Below are 6,000 nucleotides of genomic sequence, written 5' to 3'. Positions count from 1 at the left end.
CCCCCCACACACACACACACACCGAACCCAAACTAGTGAATTTAAGCACTTATGCATGTGTGTAAGACCAAACTGTCCCAAAGATGTACATATAGTACTGTATATAGGTTCAGATATGAGTCCTGTGAAGGACTGGCCCTCGCACTATAGTTCCTACCCAGCTACCCCCACACCCATAATTTCTTATAAGCTGCATAAGTCCTCCCATAGGAGCCAACTTTTCAAAACTATTGGGGGTGCTAAGCCCAATGGAAATAACCCCTCCTAGGACACATACAAGGAATTTTCTCAATATTGGGGGTGCTCAAGCACCCACAGCACCCACAGAGCTGGCTCCTATGAGTCCTCCTCAGTAAGGCAAAGTCTTTTCATATTTTCGAAGCTCATCACAAACATCCTTCCAAAAAGCAATAGATAGTCTTCTTTTATTTTCTGTGTCTGAACTATAGACATTTTCACCACTAATATCAAACCCAGAACCAGCCCGACCTCCCCATCTGATGGGAGGGGGGGGGGGTACACCAAGTAAGCAGCCCTCTGGAGAAAATCTCCAGTCAATCCCTGTCCACTGCTTGATATGGTTCCATACACCAATCGAAAAGGTTTGTCCCAGGGGAGTAGCCAGACCTTGACGGGAATGGAGGGCCAGAGCCTAAGGTGGGGGGCACATTTTGGCCTGCCTCCCTGCTGCTAACCTCCTGCCTCCACTTCTGCCCCCCCTGCCTGCCACCGCTCCCCAACCCCCACCAGTTTGTCCCACGCTGGTCTCACATTGCCTGGTGCCCTGACCTGTTTTCAGTGCCATGCACGGTGCAAAATTGCCACGTGTTCATGTTGGGTCTGAGACCATACCGCCAGCCATTGACCTAGCAGTAAAGTTTCACGGGTTACCAGGCGGTAATGACCGATACGCGTGTCCGAAAATAAAAAAAAATTTTTGGACGCACACCAAAAATGAAATTACGGCAAGAGCCGCATGGTAGGTAGACGGGCGGTAACTCCATTTTGGCACACTTTGGGAATGCATAGACACTTACGCGGCTTAGTAAAAGTATCCCTTAGTCTTGCATTACATTCTTCCATGTGGGTTTTGTTACCAGCTACTGGAAGAGTTCTACTCATAGAGAATCCAGGATTTCATTATTTCTAGAAAACACTATAGCCAGGATGTCCCAATCAATATCCTGCATATCAAAGTCACCTAGCAAAAACACTTTCCCTTTTTACAGCAATTTTGTAAATGCTTTCAATTAGAACTCTATATCTTCTGCCTACAAAAGAGGTCTATATATCACACCAATATTAATAGATATTCATCTCCCTCTTTCCAGAGTAACTCAAAAGTGTATCCTCCTTTCCTCATAAGATCTGCAGTTCTCTTACTTCAAGGTTGATATCAAAACTGATCATATTATGATCACTGTTATCAAGCGTCCCTCACCAGATCATGCGCTCCACTAAGGACCAAGTCTAGAATTTTTCCTTCTCTCGTCGGCTCCTGCACCAGCTGCTCCATAAAGCTGTCCTTGATTTCATCAAGGAATTGTACCTCTCTAGCGTGTCCCGATGTTACATTTACCCAGTCTATATTTGGATAATTGAATAATTGAAGTCACCCATTATTATCACACACACATATATATATATATATATTATTTCTCCTTCCTTTCTTCTTGCCTTAGCCCTCCAGGTTCTTAACCCTGTCCTCGGGACACACCAGGTCAGTCATATTCGGTAAAACAAAATATGAAAGTGCTAAACCCCTACGAGAAAAGCTACACTGGCTCCCACTTAAAGAACGCATCACGTTCAAAACATGCACCCTAGTTCACAAAATCATTCACGGAGACGCTCCAGCCTACATGTCAGACCTGATAGACCTACTACCCAGGAATGCTAAAAAAAACATCCAGCACATTCCTTAATCTTCACTTCCCCAACAAGGTCTAAAATACAAACTAATGCATGCATCAACCTTCTCCTACCTGAGCACACAATTCTGGAACGCGCTGCCGCGCAACTTAAAAACGATCTATGAACTAATTACCTTCCGCAAACTACTGAAGACCCATCTCTTTAACAAGGCATACCACAAAGGTCAACAAATGTGAACTCCTATACATATATCTCCAGAACTGTCTTACAATATTTGCTTGTTAAACTATCATGTTTTATCAATATCATGTTACCCAAGTTCCTTCTGTAATACTAAATGTATATTTTTGTTATGTATTTCCACCATTCATGATGTAATGTAAGCCACATTGAGCCTGCAAAGAGGTGGGAAAATGTGGGATACAAATGCAACAAATAAAATAAATAAATAAATTTGCATGCATTGCCTCCATTGTTATCGCAGACTTATCGCACGCATATTCATTGTGGGTATCTCGAGGACTAGGCTGAGAAGTTCTGGGTTCCAGTCTGGTATAGCTATATCCCAGTCAAGCCAAACTGTTTCAAAATGCTTGGTTGGAACACACAGTTTATTTAAAAATATTGCCTCCCATAAACCAGCAGCCCCTCGACATTGAAGAAAGAAAATGAATCTGTTTTTGCAATATTCTGAAAATACAAAAACAGCAACAACAACAAAAAAACCTCACATTTTATTAAATTTACTCTTAACCTATAGAAAGCATGCACTTGACCTTTGAAATGATCTTTGAAATGGTTCACCATTCCGCTGGCTGTCAAAAAACTGTTTAATGAATGACCATGACTTTTTAAATACATTGTTATATAAAAAAAAAATAACCCCTTCTAATTCACAGAAACAATAAAATCCTGTATTTTGAAAGTGCACCTCATTCAACATCAACAGTGTTGTGTCATGGAGAATGATTTGGTGCAGGGCTCTGGAACTGACCTGTACGTTTTCAGCACTTTGGAAGCAAAAGGGAGGGGCAAAGGAAGAGAGAAGCTTATGATATGAGGTAATGCAGTATTTCAGGATTTAGTTTGTGGTATAATTTCTACAGCACATTTGGAAGAAGTTAGAAAAACAGGCAGGCTCTGCACATTATGTGATCTTTTTACTAAGCTGTGGTAAGCACTTGGGGGTGGGTACGTGTATTGGATGCACACTGTACCATTTCTCCATCATGTCTGGGAAAAAAGCGGGGTGGTTGGGCCAGGAAATGGACGTGAGGCAAAATTAAAACAAGTGCACATCTATTTATGGCCTGAGTCCTTAACGACAACCCATTGACTTAGCGGTAAGGGCTCACACGTTACCCGCACAGTAACTGTCCAGGGCGTGCCAGCTGCCGATTGCCGCCAGGAATGCCCCTGCGATAGAAAATTATTTTCTACCGTGGGTTTTTGGCACGTACCAAACTCATAATTACCACCAGGTGCATGCCAATTTGCATGCCCTGAGTGATTACTGCAACTTAAAATTTATTTTTATTTATTTAACACATTCATACCTCACATTTTCCCACTAATTGTAGGCTCAATGTGGCTTATACAATACCGTAATGCAGGCAACAGTTCAGTAAAATACAATTAAACAATGTGATAATAAGATAGTAATCGTATATACAACGTATAAAACAACAGAGATAATAAAAGATAATAGAGTTCATGAATTTTGCTGTAACAAAGAAGTAAGTTAGGCTGAGTCTGGAAGGTAAGGCTTCTTGAACAGGGTGGTCTTCAGTAATTTCCTGAAATTTAGATGGTTCTGAATTGATCTTAAGATTTTGGGTAGTGCATTCCATAGGTGTGTGCCTATGAAGGAGAAGCTGGATGCGTAGGTAGATTTGTATTTAAGGCCGTTGCAATCTGGATAATGTAAATTTAGGAAGGATCAGGAAAAGCAGGAACTTTTCTGGGTGGTAGATCTATTAGATTTAGCATGTATCCAGGAACTTCTCCGTAAATAATCCTATGAATACAGGTGCAAACCTTAAAGGCAATACGTTCCTTAATGGGAAGCCAGTGTCATTTTTCAAGAAGGGGCTTGGCAGAGTCGAATTTTGATTTACCAAAGATCAATCTCGCTGCTGTGTTCTGGGCGGTCTGAAGTTTCTTGATTAGTTGTTCTTTGCATCCTGCATAGATTCATGGTGTACCATGGGGCGGGCACACTCAGGCATCCCACAGGAAATGTTGCATGTCTGCATGCTACCCATGTGCTAAAAATAGATTTTGGTTTTTTAATGCTAGATATGGGTCTGGGATGGGGAGTAGGCATGGTCTGCACTACTCGATTAGCGCAGCTACATTGCTGCGTGCTAACCAGTTAGTGCATGGTTGGCACATGAGCCTTTACCACCTACAAAATACGTGGTGGTAGGGCTCACACGCTAATGGCCCTGCACAAATGGGAAAAGTAGTGCATGGCCATCAAGTCAAAAAATAGAAAAATCAGCCATATTTTTTCACTCAACAAATAGTGAAGCTCTTTGCCAGAGGATGTGGTAACAGCGGTTAGTGTATCTGGGTTTAAAAAAGGTTTGGACAAGCTCCTGGTCCATAGTCTGCTATTGAGACAGACATGGAGACGCTACTGCACTGCAGGGCCTAGTTTAGTATTAAGGGGGGAATAAAAAGAGACAGACAGAGAGAGAGAGAGAGAGAGATAAAAGCAAGCACCATTAACTAGTTGCCATAGAATACAAAGCCTTTTCCCATAGTTTTAAACTGAAATTTTCTCTAAAAATTGGCATTTTCCCCATAGTTTTAAAGAAACCTTTTCTAGAGGTAGAAACTAAACAGCCAAAAAAACTCTTGTTCTAAAAGGCAGTTATTTTCTGTTCCTTGGCTGCTGGAGAGGTAGCTCATCCAGTGACCTCAATTAAGTGTTAAGGTGTGGGGAAGTAGAATATTTGCATAGGTTGCTGAGTCAGCTTCAAAGAGCCTGTTTAAAAAAGGCCCCTTAGATTCAAAACTATATAAAGAGGAAAGGTCCCACTGAACTTTCTTTCTTAGAAGTTCCGAGAGAAGAGGACATTTCTCTTGTAAGTGAGTACTATTTTGCTTTGTGCTTTGGGAACGTAAAGATTGGAGTTTAAAGGCGGAATTGTACGTTAGTGTTAGGCAAAATAAAAATATAAAAAGCCAATTTTATCAACTAATCTCCATAGTCTTTTCCACTTAGTTTTAAAAACTCTGTACCACAGCATTAACAGATGGAATCTAGCAGGCACTGCAGGATCTAGTTTAGTCTTCCCACCCCTAGGACAACTCTTCATTTATAGTCAGTTATTGTAATTAGGGTAATAAGCAAGGAGTGCTCTTACAGAGTTTTAAATACATGTCATTACCATCTAAGAAGGAAACACTAAATAAATCATACAATATACTATATAAACTAAAAGACACTTTTATATTAGGCTAATATTCTTAATACTATAGCAAGTTTTAAATGACTGAAAAACTCAAAAGCACTAAGATGGAGTCAGCAGTCCAGCAGCGAGAGGGATGCTATCCAGTCTTTTGCATTGAGTGTCACATGTATGATTATCTCCCAGTTGGTGAGATGTCATATGTGTGTGCCCGATGCAAAGAGCTCCTAGCTCTCAGAGAACATGTCCATTCTCTTGAGGCTAGAGTAGCAGACTTGGTGGACTGAGGGAGACAGAGAGGTACATAGAGGAGACCTACAGGGATGTTGTAGAGAAGTCCCACCTCCAGTCTGGTAGCCCCTGTGCTACCTTGGAGGAGGAAGGTCTCCTAGAAGGAAAGCATCACCCTGATGAAGTAGGAAATACTCCTGTAGTCAGGACCTGCCCACCAGGGGATGTACTATCCTCTCGCACCGAGGATATGTCTCCAAGTGCTGACTGGGAGGGAAAGGTTAGGACAGCTGTTGTAGTTGGTGATTTGATCATTAGGCATATAGATAGCTGGGTGGCTGGTGGACGTGAGGATCGCCTGGTGACTTGCCTGCCTGGTGCGAAGGTGGCGGACCTCACGCATCACCTAGATAGGATTTTAGATAATGTTGGGGAGGAGCCGGCTGTCTTGATACATGTGGGTACCAATGACATA

The sequence above is a fragment of the Microcaecilia unicolor genome, chromosome 9 (assembly GCF_901765095.1).
Source record: "Microcaecilia unicolor chromosome 9, aMicUni1.1, whole genome shotgun sequence".
Taxonomy (NCBI): Eukaryota; Metazoa; Chordata; class Amphibia; order Gymnophiona; family Siphonopidae; genus Microcaecilia; species Microcaecilia unicolor.
Note: the sequence above shows the minus strand (reverse complement) of the source record.